This window comes from Aquarana catesbeiana, linkage group LG04 (genome assembly GCF_042186555.1).
Source record: "Aquarana catesbeiana isolate 2022-GZ linkage group LG04, ASM4218655v1, whole genome shotgun sequence".
Taxonomy (NCBI): domain Eukaryota; kingdom Metazoa; phylum Chordata; class Amphibia; order Anura; family Ranidae; genus Aquarana; species Aquarana catesbeiana.
Window position 1 is genome coordinate 558679405 of NC_133327.1, and position 19169 is coordinate 558698573.

The following is a 19169-nucleotide window of genomic DNA, read 5'->3' on the forward strand; positions in this document are numbered from 1 at the left end:
ATTCAATTGTACACAAGTATATTAAGGACACTGTTAGAATATACATGACAAGAGTGAAATCTATTATTCACACATATCATTGTTATTTGGCTATCATAGATAGATGTCTAATACACTACTCATTTTATTTTACTTTGGACAAATATAAACATTCTCCCTAAGCCTATGGGCTAATCCATTTTGAATTGTCTATCACATTTGCGTGAAATCACCTTACTGGCATTATATGACCTGCGGAAATGCACATAGACTTTCCTGGCCTGCCTCAGGACATCCTGTAAGCCCGGGTACCTGCCCAAGAACCGCTGCACCACCAAGTTAAGGACATGAGCCAAACAGGGCACATGGGTCATTTGTCCCTGTCAGAGGGTGGAGAGGAGGTTGGTGCCATTGTCGAAAACCACCATTCCTGCCTTAAGTTGGCGTGGCGTCAACCACCTCTGAACCTGCCCCTGCAGAGCTGACAGAACCTCTGCCCCAGTGTGGCTCCTGTCACCCAAGCACACCAGCTCAAGCACCACATGGCATCTTTTGGCCTGCGTACTTGCGTAGCCCTTTGAACGCCTATGAAGCACCGCTGGTTCTGAGGACAAAGCACAGGAAGAGGCCATGGAGGAAGAAGAGGAGAGGGTGGAGGAGAGAGGTGTGTCAGAATCACTAGTAGTGGCATTTTGGAGGCATGGTGGCGGAACAACCTCCAACACTACTGCCCCTTGTCCTGCATCCTTCCCAGCTGCCAGAAGAGTCACCCAATGCGCCGTGAAACTTAGGTAACGTCCCTGTCCATGCCTGCTGGACCATGAGTCAACGGTAATATGCACCTTACCGCTGACTGCCCTGTCCAGCAAGGCCAAGACATTGCCTTCCACATGCCGGTAGAGAGCCAGAATCGCCTTCCGTGAGAAAAAGTGGCGTTTGGGAACCTGCCACTGAGGAACCGCACATTCCACAAACTCACGGAAGGGGGCAGAGTCTTCCAACTGAAAAGGTAGCAGTTGAAGTGCTAGCAATTTTGCCAAGCTAGCATTCAACCGCTGGGCATGTGGATGGCTGGGAGCGAACTTCTTTTTGCGGTGCAGCAGCTAGGGCAGGGAAATTTGCCTGGTACAATCTGACGTCACTGTACCGATAGCAGATTGCCAGCAAGTACTTGGCTGTGACACACCTAATTCTACACCTTCATTCCTCTCAGTGCAGGTCTCAGAGAGGACTGAAGGTATAGTGGGGTTGGAGATCCCAGCTGATGAGGAGTAAGGAGAGGTCCTCCTTGTTTTTTGGTGTGGGTTTTTTAGGTATGCTTGCCAATGAACTGCATGGCAGGTCAACATATGTCTGGTCAAGTATGTGGTGCCCAAGTGGGAGATGTTTTGGCCACGCAAGATACACTTGAGACATATGTTGCAAATAGCAGTGGTGCCATTTGATGCACTCATCTCAAAAAAGGCCCACACCAAAGAACTTTCTGGAATAATGCACAGAGACAGCAGCGCCCTGCACATGCGGAGCTCTGAGGTGTGATGCAGTCAGTGTGCTGCCCCTGGAGGGCATCCTGCCTCATCGGTGATGTGCCTCCTCCTCCTCCCCCTCCTCTCTCCTATCAGACACCCACGTTGAGTCAGTGACCTCATCATCCCCTCCCTCCTCATCACTGGAGCAAACTTGGCAGTATGCTGTAGCAGGGGGAACATGACTGCCAGATTGCTGTCCTTCTTGGGCACCCCCTCTGTCCGTGCTCACGTTACTGCCTTCATCTAGCTCAGTATCATCATCAGAGCCTTCTAAACGCTGGGCATCCTCCTGGAGCATGTACCAAACACTGTGGTCAAACATTTTGAGGGAATCCTCAGGAGGACATGGTGGGGCTAAGGAAGGAGTCACTGATGCCATTGAGCCAAGGGAAGAGGCCAGCTTGGCAGCTGCTTTGCCAGACAAAGTACCCTGAGCATGGGTGAGAGAGGATGAGGAGGATGATGACGGCTTGGTCATCCACTCGACCAAGTCTTCCGCATGTTGCGGCTCAACACGGCCAGCTGCCGAAAAAAAGGCCAAGTGTGTCCCACGGCCACGTGCTGGTGAGGATGCACCGTCTCCATGACCAGCACTGTTGCCTCTAGACACAGAGCCTGCTTGCCCTCTTTTATTGGCTTGTGACTGTCTGCCTCTCCTTGTTGGCCTTCCAGACATACTAATGGCCTGCAGTGAAATGAAGCTGCACTAAGCTGGGATATATATATATATACTGATACTGCAGCTAGCAAAATCAACTGCCTGCCTGTAGTATTAGTATGAGAACACCACCAACCTTCTACAGGTAGCTTTAGTTGAACACTGTACAGAGGTCGCAATACACTAACGAGTAAATAATGTAGCTGCCTGCGGTAGAAATAGGATCAGGAAAACAACACCAACCTTCTACAGGTAGCTTTAGCTGAACACTGTGCAGAGGTCGCACTACACTAACTTGTAGCTTTAGCTGAACACTGTGCAGAGGTCGCACTACAATAACGTGTAAATAATGTAGCTGCCTGTGGTAGTGATAGGATCAGGAAAACACCACCAACCTTCTACGGGTAGCTTTAGCTGAACACTGTGCAGAGGTCACACTACACTAACTTGGAGCTTTGTGCATAGCTAGTGTTGACTGCGCTACCATCTACATCAATGTACTTCTACATCAATAATTAATATATACCATTAATATCACCACTTAAATTTATCACTCTATGAATCATATAAAAAATAAAAATATAAAAATAAAATTGAAATTGTGTACAGTCCGGTTTAAATACACTTTGTGTTTATCAGAAACGTGGGTCCCTATGGGGGTATCCACTGCCGTTGTGTTCATAAGGTGCTCTTTTTTCTTCCTATTATTTAAAGTGCTTTTCAGTGCCAACACCACCACCACTTAAAAAATGGACACTCACCAGATACAAATACATAAAAGCCCTCGGTTCATTAAGGGAAAACCAATCCACTTAGAGCTGTCACCGATGCTGTTCAATTGATCCTCATAAGAAAAAAATGGCATACATAGGGCAATATGCTAAAACCATTTGTTGAAAATTATGTATAAAAACAAAAGCTATACAACTCACATGCTGCCGGTGCCCATGTGCCGGCACCAAGCTAACCCAGCAGTTTGTATGGATGGCAAAAGGTCACCATCTATCACCTTCGCTGTCCATACAAACTGCTGGGCTAATTTGGTGCCGGCACATGGGCACCGGCAGCATGTGAGTTGTATAGCCTTTGTTTTTATACATAATTTTCAATAAATGGTTTTAGCATATTGCACTATGCACTATGCACTATGCACTATGTAGGCTTGTATGTATTTGTATCTGGTGAGTGGCCATTTTGTAAGTGGTGGTGGTGTTGGCACTGAAAAGCACTTTAAATAATAATAAGAAAAAAGAGCAGCTTATGAACACAACGGCAGTGGATACCCCCATAGGGACCCACGTTTCTGATAAGCACAAAGTGTATTTAAACCGGACTGTACACAATTTCAATTTGGACAATTTGGACATTGATGAGGTGGCACTTATGGGCACTGATGAGGAGGCACTAATATTCCACACTTATGGGCACTGATAGGTGGCACTGGTTTATGGCACTTATGAGCACTAATATGCCGCACTGATAGGTGGCACTGGTATATGGGACTGATGAGCACTGACAGGTCGCACTGATAGGTGGCACTGATTGGCACTGATAGGTGGCACTGATGGACGGCAGTGATGGGCATTGATGAGCAGCACTGATAGGCGGCACTGATAGCCAGCACTGACTGGCATCACTAATAGGCACTGATTGGTGGCACTTGTGGGCACTGGTGGGCACTGATTGCTGGCACTGGTGGGCACCGATTGTGGGCAATGGTGGGCAATAATTGCTGGCACTGATTGGTGACACTGTTGGCACTATAATGTAATCAGGGCACTGATGATTAGTCCCTGATTACATGTTTTGTTGTCCTCTGCGAGCAGAAGCCGTTATTCCGCTTCACCTCACCACACTCTGTCAGTGTGAGGCGAGGAACACTGATTACCGGCATCTCCCTGTTTACATGTGACCAGCTGTGATTGGACACAGCCGATCAAATGGTTAAAGAGCCGCAGACGTGGCTCTTGGCAGAGATCGGCGTAACGCCGTGTCCTAGCAACACAGCACGGCCGCAATCGCCGTATGGTAAAATCAGAAAGTTTGCAGCAAAATCTGTTTCATCAAAATCACTCCTCTTGTCCTTCCTAAACACTAAAGTGCCATGCATTAGTTCAGAAAACATAAAACTACATATGGTTTAGTTCCATGGTGCACAGTTTTCTCAGTTTATGTTTCTTCGAAAAGCATAGGTGTATTGGTAGAAGGGGAAAAATTGTTTCTTAATGTATAATGCACAACCTGTACAGGTTTATGGTGGTCATGAGGGCTTTCATTAACAGCCACAATGTCTGTATGTTAGATTCTTAAAAGACACATTTTTACAATTATGACTGGCTACTTGTCTTCAAGTCCTATTACAAGTACTCCTGTTCTTTTACACTTGATGCCTTTGATAAGTAATAGTCATCAAACAAATGCTCATGTTACACCCTGTCACAAAACACTATGATAGGCTTACAGTCGTTCTTTCAAGTCTGGCTAATTTTTGGCAAAACTTTGGAAGAAATATTATATTATAGAGGGGTGCACTATCCAGCAGCTGTCATACTCTTTCAGAGTTGAGTCCTAACAGACTGCATTGGACTATACAATTTTTTCTCAAAAGCAGTTTTCCATAATAACTTTTTCTTCCAAAACAAGACGGCTAATGGAAAGTTGTGCACTAGAACAGAAAGGTTAGTTTGTGGAAACTATTAATGCAGTACAAATTCCACTCACCTCTTTTTTTTTTTTTCTTGGAAATATCTTAACAATGTATTAGAAAAATAAAAACAGCTTAAAGGATATGTAAAGGTTCGTGGATTTAAAAAAACAAACATGTCATACTTACCTCCTCTGTGCAGTTGGTTTTGCACAGAGTGGCCCTGATCCTTCTCTTCTGGGGTCCCTCAGCAACGCTCCTGGCTCCTCCTCTTCTTGAGTGCCCCATTGGAGAAGCGCTCTCCCTCGGGCCACTTGTGCAGGCACGCTCCCATGTCCTGCTGCGCCTATTGACACAGACAGCAGGACCTGGCTCCGCTTCCCGCCTCCCTCGTCATTGGATTTGATCGACAGCAGCCGGAGCCAACGGCTGTGCTGCTATCAATCTATCCAATCAGGGCTGAGACACCGGCTGAAGCTGGTGTGCTAGTCCCCGTCATGAGAAAGACCAGGTTCAGGTAAGTAAAAGGGGGGCTCTAGGGGGCAGCTGCATTACAGGAGGTTTTTCACCTTAATGCATAGAATGCATTTAGGTGAAAAACCACAAGGATTTACAACCCCTATAATGGAGAAGTGTAGTGTATGCTTGATGAATACACATTTTGAGTTATTTTTGTATTGTTTACCCTAGTTTTGTGATGTGATTTTCACATTTTCTCTTGCCATCGGAACTTTCACTCCACTAACATTAAAAACAACTGCTTGAACCTTAAGACATGTTTTTGCAGAAAAAGAGAGTACATTGTTTACCAGAAGTTTGCATTTTGAGAAGGAGCTGTGAAGTACAGCTATTGTGTTGCATTTTGAAGCAGGAAACAAAGCCTGTGTATGAAATGAGCAAATATGGCTTAAAACTTGAAGCTTTCCCTCATGAGTTTCACTCCAACAGCTTAGCTCCTGCTGGATTGAAATACATAAAATTAACATGTTGACTTTCCCTGTATTGGATTACATTAATAAACATACTGTGGACTTTTGGAAGCTGAGTAACAAGCTTCATCCTTGTTTGTTTGCCAATGATGATCACGGACCATTCTGAAGCCTGCATCTTTCAGTCAGTGGAGCGATGAGGGGAGTCTTGTAACAAAGTGGGTGGGGCGATTTACTATCTGACGGTTTTGATGCCTCAGCAGAGAGGTGACGCTACAGTTGTTTTTTCTACAGCTAAGAAAGGTGAAGGAAGAATCATGGCACAAAATGTCACAGATGCAGATAAAGATGCCACTGACCATAATGATTTTTTATTTTTATCCATTATTTGTTTTTTGAATACAGTCATTATTAGTAGATCCATCACCACCAACTCAGCAGTGGCAGCTACTAGATCTACAGTACTTCAACAAAAAATAATACAAATAATTATGTTATTTTTCTAAAATAACACAAATACCTTTTGCATCTGCTTTTGGTATTGTCACTGTGTTCAGTAAAGAATTGTATCCTATTTACCATCATGAAGTTTTAAAAATTCAGCCCGCTAACTGAAAGATGCTTGTGTGTTTACAAATGGAAATCAAAAAAATGGTTTGGTGCTAGAGGTAGAAGTTAAATTTTTGGATCTGTTTAAAGAGTATTGAAAGTTCATTACACAGCTGTATTGAAAAAGACATTGCTGTGTTAAAATAATATGTTGTGTATAAAATCTTTTTAAATGTTTTATTAACAGAAATATGATCTGTGTATATTTATATATTCCCATTGAGGGTTATCGCAGTTTGCATTGTTATTGGTCATCATTAGGGATGAGCTTCGAGTTCGAGTTGAACTCATGTTCGACTCGAACATCGGCTGTTCGCCAGTTCTCCGAACAGCGAACAATTTGGGGTGTTCGTGGCAAATTTGAAAGCCGTGGAACACCCTTTAAAAGTCTATGGGAGAAATCAAAAGTGATAATTTTAAAGGCTTATATGCATGGTATTGTCATAAAAAGTGTTTGGGGACCTGGGTCCTGCCCCAGGGGACATGGATCAATGGAAAAAAATGTTTTAAAAACGGCCGTTTTTTCAGGAGCAGTGATTTTAATAATGCTTAAAGTGAAACAATAAAAGTGTAATATTCCTTTAAATTTCGGATCTGGGGGGTGTCTATAGTAAGCCTGTAAAGGGGCGCATGTTTCCCGTGTTTAGAACAGTCTGACAGCAAAATGACATTTCAAAGGAAAAATGTCATTTAAAACTACTCGCAGCTATTAATGAATTGCCGGTCCGACAATACACATAACAGTTCATTAATAAAAACGGCATGGGAATTCCCCACAGGGGAACCCCGAACCAAAATTTTTTTAAAAAATGACGTGGGGGTCCCCCTAAATTCCATACCAGGCTCTTCAGGTCTGGTATGGATATTAAGGGGAACCCTGGCCAAATTTTTTTTTTAAAAATGGCGTGGGGTCCCCCTCAAAATCTATAGCAGACCATTCAGATCTGGTATGGGTTTTAAGGGGAACCCCGCGCCAAAATATTTTTAAAAAATGGCGTGGGGTCCCCCCAAAAATCCATGCCAAACCCTTATCCAAGCACGCAACCTGGCAGGCCACAGGAAAAGGGGGGGTGAGAGAGCGTCCCCCCTCCTGAACTGTACCAGGCCACATGCCCTCAACATTGGGAGGGTGCTTTGGGGTAGCCCCCCAAAACACCTTGTCCCCATGTTGATGGGGACAAGGGCCTCATCCCCAAAACCCTTGCCCAGTGGTTGTTGGGGTCTGCGGGCAGGGGGCTTATCGGAATCTAGAAGCCCCCTTTAACAAGTGGACCACCAGATCCTGGCCCTCCCCCCTGTGTGAAATGGTAAGGGGGTACAAAAGTACCCCTCCCATTTCACAAAAAAAGTGTCAAAAATGTTAAGAATGATGAGACAGTTTTTGACAATTCCTTTATTTAAATGCTTCTTCTATCTTCTATCCTCTATCTTCCTTCGGTTTCTTCCTCCATCTTCTTCTTCTTCTTCTTCTTCTTCTTGTTCTTCTGGTTCTTCCTCCGGTGTTCTCATCTGGCATCTTCCTCCGCGGCGTCTTCTTCCCTTCGTCTTCTGGGCCGCTCCGCATCCACCATGATGGGAGGCTCCCGCTATGTGATGCTTCTCCTCTTCTGATGGTTCTTAAATAACAGAGGGCGGGGCCACCCATTACATAATGCGTGACCCCGTCCCCTCTGACGTCACGGGGAATGCCACAGGGAAGTCCCCATCAAGTCCCCATGTATCAGAGGGGGGCGGGGTCACCGGGATGCCCTCCGTTATTTAAGAACCGTCAGAAGAGGAGAAGTGTCACACAGCAGGAGCCTCCCATCATGGTGGATGTGGAGCGGCCCAGAAGACAAAGGGGAGAAGACGCCATGGAGGAAGATGCCAGACGAGAACACCGGAGGAAGAACCAGAAAAACTAGAAGAACCAGAAGAAGAAGAAGATGGAGGAAGAAACCAAAGGAAGATAGAAGACAGAAGAAAGAGGATAGAAGATAGAAGAAGCATTTAAATAAAAGGAATTGTCAAAAACTGTCTCTTCTCATTTTTTAAATTTTTTACACTTTTTTGTGAAATGGTAGGGGTACTTTTGTACCCCCTTACCATTTCACACGGGGGAAATTCCGATAAGATTCCAGATTCCGATAAGCCCCCCGCCCACAGACCCCCACAACCACCGTGCAAGAGTTGTGGGGATGAGGCCCTTGTCCCCATCAACATGGGGACAAGGTGTTTTGGGGGCTACCCCAAAGCACCCTCCTAATGTTGAGGGCATGTGGCCTGGTACGGTTCAGGAGGGGGGGCACTCTCTCGTCCTCCCTCTTTTCCTGTGGCCTGCCAGGTTGCGTGCTCAGATAAGGGTCTGGTATGGATTTTTGGGGGGACCCCACGCCATTTTAAAAAAAAAATTTGGCCGGGGTTCCCCTTAATATCCATACACGACCTGAAGGGCCGGGTATGGAATTTAGGGGGACCCCCACGTCTTTTTTTTTTTTTAATTTTGGTTCGGGGTTCCCCTGTGGGGAATTCCCATGCCGTTTTTATCAATGAACTTTTATGTGTATTGTCGGGCCGACAATTCATTAATAGCTGCGAGTAGTTTTAAATGGTTTTTTTTCTTTGAAATGTCATTTTGCTGTTAGACTGTTCTAAACACGGGAAACATGTGCCCTTTTATAGACATACTATAGACACCCCCCAGGTGCGAAATTTAAAGGAATATTACACTTTTATTGTTTCACTTTAAGCATTATTAAAATCACTGCTCCCGAAAAAACGGCCGTTTTTAAAACTTTTTTTTGCATTGATCCATGTCCCCTGGGGCAGGACCCAGGTCCCCAAACACTTTTTATGACAATAACTTGCATATAAGCCTTTAAAATTAGCACTTTTTAATTATTCATGTTCGTGTCCCATAGACTTCAACGGTGTTCGCACGTTCAAACAAATTTTTTACCTGTTCGCATGTTCTGGTGTGAACCGAACAGGGGGGTGTTCAGCTCATCCCTAGTCATCATTATTATAATCGCAACTGGGGGTCATAGCAAAGACAGGGCATTTTAATTTTTTATACATATTGAAGTGTTTTTTAGGCATGCAGGCTTTAAATGTTCATATAGCAGTGCAAGTAGTGTCAAAATATGTCAAATGTTTTATAACTATCTTTCTATTTGGGAATATTGCAGATGGTCAAGGATTTTTTATGTTAGCAGCATTGTATAGTCTGACCCAGGCAGGTTCTGAAACAGTAACATTCCTTTGACAGCTGTAGTACCCTCCAAGGTAGGTGTTAGGATAGTTAGGTAAGTGTAATGACCATGTGTGGGCTCCATCAGACTTTTTCCATCGGATTTTCCGACACACAAAGTTTGAGAGCAGACTATATAATTTTCCGACAACAAAATCCGATCGCGTCAATTCCGACCATGTGTGGACAATTCCGACGCACAAAGTGCCACGCATGCTCAGAAGAAATTCCGAGACGGAACTGCTCAGTCTGGTAAAATTAGCGTTCGGAATGGATATAGCACTTTCGTCAGGCTGCAATGTTTTAAATTGTTTAATGCAGCGCACTCTCTTCTTCTTTATTATGTGAGAAGAATTAAGTTGTTTTGCTGCTCATATTCACACAGACTTCTCACAAATTTCTTTCTTTATTATTTATCGAGATTTCATGAATATAATATTTTTATTTGTCACATCTGACTCAAAAATTTTTTTTTTTTTGGGTTTTTTTTTTTTTTCAAGTGTGTTTTTTTTTTTTTTTTTAACTCCAGAATATTTTTGGGTGTGTTTTGTGTGTCAAGTTGCCACAACACCATTATCATCTTGTATTATTTAATCTCAAGGAGGTTGCTTGGTGTTGGTGTCTCTTGTTAATTTCACATTGTATTTTTGAAATGTACCTGCCTCCTCACAAACAAACTGTCCTTTTTTAAGGAAAACACACACAGGCGAGTATAATAAAAACCAAAAAACCTTTATTAAGGGCTCATAACCAAACAAAGAGGGAGGCAACGCTGGAGAAACATCCGAAATTGGTGAAGCTTTTGGCCCCCAGGGCAGACATCAATTATTTCCTGCCAAAATTGGTGGCCTGAGGAGTCCATATCTAAGGGAGTGCAGTCTGGTCCAGAAGTCCAAGAGAATCACAAACAGCAGCAGATGACATCTGTGTCCCCAGGCTGTGGTCATACAAGAGCATGCATCTTTTGTCAGACCAGACTGAACCCAGGTCATCACTCTCTGGTCTTCCTTCCACGCTTCCCTCCATGCTGTGTCTGTGGGGGTGGAGTTGTGGCAGGAGGAGGAGGAGGAGGAGAAGGAGGATGGTCCAACTCACTCAGGTGGGTATTGGGTGTGATTTCACCCCTCAACCCCTTATTTAATGTTTCATTAATGATTTCCTCACACATGAGGCATTGGCCCTCCTGCATGCCCTGCAGTTTTGTGGCAGCCATGGAGGCAAAGGCCTCTTCAGGAGTGGGGAAGGCTCTGAGGGACGCAGAAGCCTCCTGTATCAGCCTGAGTGCTGAATCCTGCACGTTACTCCCCTTCCTGGGTCTTTTGTTTGGAAGGCGGAGGGGAGGAACTGGCGATTCTTTGAGACTCCTACTGTGCCCAGCTTTCTCCTGGCTGCCACTTAGCTCCGCCTCCTTCTGGCTGCCACTAAACCCCGCCTCCTCCTGGCTGCCACATTCCACAGCCTCCTCCTGGCTGAGGTCTACCTGTGTATGAAAAAGGGACATAGTTTTAGTTTTTTCTTCATCAATCACACACAATTTTCATCTCATGACTGTTGCAAATTGAATGTTAACAAATATAACAGACTATCATTCTGAGCCCAGCATTTTTCATTCTTGTCCCAATTATTTGTGCCCACTACTGTCTATTGATATATCAAACACTTTATTAAATCAGCAATTAGTGATCAATAATAACATCTAGTAAACATCATTTATTTATTGACCAGAAATCTGTAGAAGAATGCTATACCTGACTCCAGCTGGGCTCCTCCACTTCTTCCTGGCTGGAAGTCCCAGGTTGGATATCGGAAGCCTCAGCTGGGGTGGAAGATGGGGTGGAAGGAAGGGTTGAGAGGGATTTCCTGACTTCAGTCTGGTCTGACATAAATCGCAGTCTCTTATAGTACCACAGCCTGGGGACATAAACGTCATCTGCTGCAGCTCCCAATCTCTGGGAATCCTGGACCTTCTTGCGCTCCCTAAGATAAGTGCTCCTCAGGCCACCAATTTTGGCTTTTAAATAAGGGATGGTTGCCGTGGGAACCACCGGCTTCACAAACTCCAGCAGTTTCTCCAGCGCTGCCTGCCTCTTTTGTTTATGATTATAATGCGGGTGTTTGATCTGCCACAGACAGGGCAGTTCCCTGTATTTGTCTATGAACAGGGGGAGGAAGTTGTGGTCATTGAAGCCATCCATTTTATCTGCAATACACAAGACAAACCCTAATGTCAGGCTAAAGTCTCCTAATCTTGTCACAATATAGGCCTCAATTTTTAAGCAGTATAGGCCCAAGTTTAAATGTTACCTTCGTTATCATGACCGGTGCTTCCGATACTCCTTCCTCCACTCATAGATCGTACGTAAGATGCACGCGTGTTACGCTTTATATACACTGTGCATGCGTGAGACTCCGCCCACCCCTGACGTTCTTTCTAGTCTATTCCCCGGCCCTTCTCATTCGGCGCAGTGGGGAAGACCACATGGCGGAGACACAACAGGTGCGTGCTAATTACAGCAACGAGGAGGAGAAAAGCCCGGAGGCAGAAAAGTCCCAATCCCGGAGGAGATGATTTAAGGCCTCAAATATGTCCTTTGGGGAGATGTTGGAGATGGTCGACATCCTGAAGAGGGCCAACTATGACAGGAAGTATGGACCTTACCCCAACCCCAATGTCAGATAGGCCAAGATCATGGGGAAAGTAGTCAAGAGTCTGCACTGGAATTTTGGGGTACGACGATCCAAGGATCAACTGAGGAAGCGGTGGTCGGACCTCAAATTAAGGGAGCACGATCAGTATAGAAGGATCAGAAGAGTGCTTCAAAAAAGTAAGTAGTTGTCCTGTGTTACTATTCTTTATTTGTATTATGTTTGTGCTGCTCCATGTGCTTTTCTTAGCTGTTGTACAGTTTAAAATGGCAACTTTCATGTATATGGGCACATTGTTTGATCGTTTGAAAAATTGTTCGTTCGGCATAGAAAACACCATGTTTTGGCTATATGCATTTCAATACATTTTTGCGAGCCTACTTCTCTTTAAATAATTTGGGTGTGTAGATGGGTTTGTAACTAGAATTAACTGCAAACAAGATTCTGTGTAAGGAGAGGACACTCAGCAGCTGTTTACACATCTGGACGCTGGAGCACTAGTGTGGGACACCAGAACACCCTTTTTATTAGGGAGCCCACACAGGTGCTCCAGTGTATACTATAGGGGTGTCTCCATCTGTGAAGCTTGTACAAAACAGGTAAGTATTCAAGCTTGACAAAGGTAAAAAATATTTCTTCATCTTGGAACTCTGCCAAAAGAGACAATTGTACCCCACTTCCAAGCAATGTTTCATATTCCTATTTCTGCCATCAAATATCTGTGTGCTAAGTATTCCTTTTTTTTACATTGGGGAGAAAAGACTCAGAGGACACCACTCATCCGAGGAGACAACAGACCCCCCACCTCATGAGGAAGGAGAAATCCCCTAAAGACAACAGGAGGAGGAAGGAGACGTAATCAAAATAGTCACCACAACAGCTGAGTGTCTGCGACCACAGGCTCGGGTAAGAGATGGATGACGGCATATTAATAATACATGGTGTGTTTTGTTTTTATATTTTTAGGTGATCGTGATGTTGTGGATCCAGGTCATTTCACCAGTGAGAGTGCCCAGATCTTGATCGGGGAGATCATGGGGTGTAATAGGGACTTGAAAAACATCAATAATGTTAAAAACAAACTGAAGAACATCATTGATGTTTTAGGGAGAGTTTAAAACACCTCCAAATCCCTGACTTTTTTTTGTTTTTTGAATCTAAAAATTTTTGGCACCTTTTTTGCCATATTCTTGAAAAGCCAAATTTTGAAGATGCACACAGTGTGTCAACATGTGCTATCTGCCATCACGGGGGATCAATTTGTGGGTCCAACTCCTTCCTCAATAATAAAGTAGCTGAGAGGAAGGGGTTGCACCCCCCAAAACACGTCCCTTGATCCCCCATGATGGCAGCTAGCACATGTTGACATTCAGGAATTTGTGTGCATCTTCAAAATTTGGCTTTTCCAGGGGTGACATCACCCCATCTGAACGCAATATCAAACACAGTTTATAAATACTTATATTTGATATTGCCTTCAATTTCTAACAGTTGAACTTTGTAAGTTCCAGATTTGTGTATTTTTTGTTGGTTTTAAACATGCCTGTTTTACCTTAAATGGACATTTTTACTTTTATTAATGTGACCCAAAAAATTGTTATACAACAAGCATGTTGGTTTGTTTTAAAAACCTTTTATAAATGCACATGTGATTGTGCTTGTATTAAAAAGATTGATAATCAAGACTGTGTGGCTTCTTCTTTCAATGCTACAAAACTTTTTTGTGTTAAAATTGGTGTTTTCTGTGACAATGAGGGTTATTTCCTAAGGGAAAATCCACTTTGCACTACAAGTGCAGTTTCAGTGCAGTCTCAAGTGCACTTTAAGTGCAAAGTGTCTTTACCTTTAGTAAATAACACACAACAGTGCTTTATAATGTTACACAATCAGGACTACCCACATTTCAGTCAGGGTCAGCTAAAAGAAACACAAGCAGTAAATGTCAGCAAATATTTTAGTAGGTAAGCTAATTTTTTTATTTAAAAAAAGGCTCAGACATTGTCTGGCATATTGATGGCCCCCCTACCCGCAAAGTATTCAAGGTATCTTAGACGGACCTTGTGGGCACTCAGGGGGGCAAGCCAGGATGGCCAGCCTCAAGCGCCGTCGGGTTTGGTTCATTTACATGAATTCCGGCCTCAGGCTCCACTGAGGCAGCATAGTTGGCAGAATTTCACCTTAAAAAGTTGTGGAGAACACAGCACACCAGGATGATATGATTCAGTTTATACTCCACCATGTGTATGGGTGTAAGAAATAGGCAGAACCGGCTGGCCATGATTCCAAACGTGTTCTCCACCACTCTTCTGGCTCTGGCCAGCCGGTAATTAAAAACCCTCTGGTCCGGGGTGAGGGTCTTCATCGGGAATGGCCGCATAAGATGGTCCCCCAGCGCAAATGCTTCAACCGCAACGAAGACGAATAGGAGTCCTTCCACATTGTCTTCTGGAGTTGGCAAGTCCAAGCTGCCATTCTGGGGACGCCTGTATAGAACTCCATCTGGGCAATGACTCCACCATCTGACATCCGGCCATTCTTCCCCACATCCACATACAGGAACTCATAAGTAGCCGACACCACCACCAACATCACAATACTATTGAACCCCTTATAATTAGAATAGTATGACCTCGAGTTGGGTGGTGGGATGACGTGGACGTGTTTCTCATCAATTGCCCCTCCGCAGTTAGGAAAGTCCCACTGCTGGGCAAAGTGGGAGGCCACAGTCTGCCATTCCTGTGGCATGGAAGGAAGCTGTGGAGTAAAACCAGAAAAATAAATTAATCATTTCGCACATAAACATGGAAAGCAGATTAGACACAAACATTCTTGGCCAACATCAGTATAACATTTTAGGGAGTATTTAAGGACAAAGGTATAAGGTCCACCTATCAGATCCCCCCCCCCCCCCATGGGCCATTTTAGAAATGTTATGGGGGGGAGATGTTTTGGACAGGTAACCCTCTCCACTTCATTGAGAGATGAATGCATAAATAATGTGTATTACTTTGGCCAGCTCCTCCTTACTTACACTATTGGCAGCCCACTGGACAGGTAAGAAGTGTCATAATACAAAGAGATAAATACACACTGTACACATTTGAGCACATTTTTACATTCTGCTATTACCTATCAAGATAATAATAGGAGACAAAAACTTGAAACAGTACCATTTGAAAGTATTCAGGCAGGCCCTTGCACTACATGCTTTGGGGATTTCATCCATAAATCTGACCACAAAAGAGGTGGGTATAGTGTGTATGGGTTTGGCAAAGTCAGCAGATAGAGGATTGGTATCAGCTGAGTTAGCAGTTGGGGGGAAGGAGGGTTCAAAAAGATTTTGGGAGAACAAAAAAAAAGCCTCTGGCACTCTGCCAGACTTTAAAGCACAAATCACAAATTTACACATTTTAGGGGGTATTTAGGGTAAAGCACTACTATGGAGCTGACAAAATACATTGTTAAGTGACTACATGAGGTGAATATAGGCCCTAGAGAGCATGCTGGGGAGGTAAGTGAAGGCAAATATGTATGAAGGACAAAAAAAACACATAAAAATCCAGCATGCATGAGGACAAAGGGGACATTAACAGCATATTACAATCATGGTAATTAGGGAATGAGGAAAGAAATACAATATATTATCAAGCATTAAATACAATAAAATGTGATGTTAAAGGATAAAAATCTTACCTTAATATACTCCTTCTGCAGGACCTGGATGATGGCAGAACAGGTCTCTGGGATAATGATCCCCAGAGCCTGGGGGGAGATGCCTGTCGAGAACTTGAGGTCCTGCAGGCTTCTCCCCGTTGCCAAGTACTGCAGGGTGGCAACTAGCCTCTGCTCCGGAGTGACGGCTTGCCTCATGCAGGCATCCTGCCTGCTGATATAGGGGGTCAACAAAGCCAACAAACGGTGAAATACGGGGTCCGTCATCCGGAAAAAGTTCCTGAAATCATCAGGATTATTCTCACGGATCTCATGGAGCAAAGGCATGTGACAGAACTGGTCATGCTGGAGCAACCAATTCTTGGTCCATGAACTCCTCCCCACCCTGTTCATGGACTGGACTTGTGTCAAGGTAAGGACCCCAACACCAAGCCCCCGCACAGCATGAACTCTACGAGGAGTACGTATATGCAACATGGCTAGAAAACGGTCGACTGCTCAGAACGAAGTAACAGAACGCACTGAAGAACAGCAAGGCCTGTGAAGAGTGACCTGAAAATCAGTAACACACGAACACAAACACAATGACAAAGTCAATTGTACTTGCTGCATGCACTGAAGACCAGATACAAATCTACAAGCACAAACTGATCAGCAGAAAACTGAAAATCTGAAAACCACGAGTCTGAAAAAGCAAGAATCGTCTCTCACCAAACTTTTACACGAGATTAGCAAAAAGAGCCCAAAGGGTGCCGCGCTTGGTTCTGAACTGCCCTTTTATAGTCTCGTCGTACGTGGTGTATGTGACCGCGTTCTTTCCGATCGGAAATTCCGACAACTTTGTGCGACCGTGTGTATGCAAAACAAGTTTGAGCCAACATCTGTCTGGAAAAAATCCATGGATTTTGTTGTCGGAATGTCTGATCAATGTCCGATGTGTACGGGGCATAAGTGTTTGTTTTTATACGTAAATTTAGTTTCCACACTGTAGTCAGTGTGGCTGTAATGTTGGTTAAGGAAAAAGCATAGCATGGCCTACTGTACTCAGTGAGCTGCAATCGTTTAATGAGGCCCGATTTGTGTGGTCTGCTGCTGCTATTCTGCTAGATAGATCCCTCTGTATCCAGGCAACTTGAGAAGTTTCTGGATGATAGGTGTGGAGCTATGCAAATAGTAGCATGAATATTGATATGTGGGGACCTTGTGCTCTAGCCACCCTTATGGTGCCTAATTATAGTCAGCTGTGGGTCCTTTTAAAGGAGGCACCAACTCTGTCCAGCTACTTTATACTTAAAGGGACTTTGCTCTACTGGCTCCACTACTACTACTACTACTACTACTACTACAGCAGGGGAAGTTTGGGGGGCATGGAGAATAGTAGCTGTAACTGAGTTTATAGTTTTTTACTTAGAGATTACTTTATTGAATCATATATATCTTGAAAAATTGAATAAAAAAATAAATACATAACTTTTTTGGGGGGTTTCAGATCACAGAACAAAAAGGAAAGAGAAATTTTAAATTTCACAGTTCTCATGTCACCAAAAGAAGAGTTCAGGGGAAATATTCCGATGGGGACATCTGCCTTGGTGCCAACTATTTAAAAGTGAAATACCCCTCATTTTGTACAGATTTTCCTTTACTTCCTTTGCATCTCTAGAATAGGATATTAAGGGAATCTCCTCAACAGGCCAGAAACATCAAAATACCAACTTCCAGGAATTGTAATTTTTCTCAACTCAATCCACACTGATAAACAAAAAGCTTTGGCAATACAGTCACTTTAAATTATTAGGACTATACTCATAATATTATAATTTATCCATCTGCCTTAATCAATATGTAATTTCTGTACAAAATAAAATGCCACAGATTCATTGTGTTTTTTTGTGACCTGGAATGGCTGTATAACAAGCCTTTAACTTAATAAAAAAACACAACAGTTTTAATTTAACATTCATCCCTAAGGGGCAAAGAGATTTAAAATTACATTAAACAAGATTCTTTTTGAAGCAGAGTTTTTAAAAAAAAAATGCCCTCATCTCACAAACACAGCCTATAAATATCTAAAAACTTCTGTCAATACTCTATTATGACTGATAAGATTTTAGTATTACTAGCAGCCTGTACTTTTTTCTCCAAACTTGTAAATAAAATGAATCTTCTGCACATATGCATGTTTAGCATTCATAGCCTTTTTGACCTGTTGAGAAGTGGGGATGGAAATGTGATTTAATATGTGTGTTTTTTAATAATTTTGATAATTAAACTCTTTGTATGGGCTTCTTTTGTGTTCAGTTTTTAGCAATCACCATTAAGTCTGTTAAAGAAGAATGCCAGGATGGCCTTTAATATCTACACTGTCCCATTAACAAAATCATAATACAGTTTCATAAAAAAAAACAACTTTCTCTGTGCAAAAACATTTATTGTGTATGTGGCTTACATGGTTTTAACAGCCCTGCGATAAAAAATAAAAATGTATTGCAGTAATCCTATAAGGATCCCCCTTACTTCATTTCAAGTCAACGGAGAAAAAAAAGCATCAGAATATACAATGATGAAAAGTAAATATACTAGCAAAAGTGTGCCTGCTGGTACACATGCAAATCAAGATTGAGTTTTGTTTAAGAAGTGAAACACGGGTGAAGGAACAGGCAGAAAAAATAATACTTTTTTGCTTTATTGCTTCGATGCTTCAATATAAGATGCACACAGTGTAAGAATAACCTGATATACAAAATCCTGGAGATGAGATAAGAGTCCATAAAGTCTAAAAAATATAAACTGACCATATATATATTGCCTAGAGTCATATATGGAGGCCCTATAAATGCTATGGAGACAATAATACCAGAACCCCATCTTTATATATGAAGACTTTGGTCAAGCTAGAAGGCTCATCTACATATGAGTAATTAATTCATAGGAATAAGCAAATCTTGGGATTGGCAGCAGGTTCATCATGTCTGCTTGAAGTCTGCAAAACTGACATTTGATTATTGTAAATAAATAACATGAGGAGATGGGCCCTGGCATTGGAGACATTTACCAAAGCAAAGCATTTACCAAAGCAAAAGATACTGTACTGAGGGAAGAGGGTTTTTTAATGTGGCTTTCATGGTGGCATCGAAAAAACCCTAATGTCGCGTACACACCATTGGAATATCCGACAACAAATGTTCAATGTGAGCTTGCTGTTGGAAATTCCGACCGTGTGTAGGCTCCATTGTAGACAACAAAAATTTGAGATCTGGATCTCAAATTTTCCAAC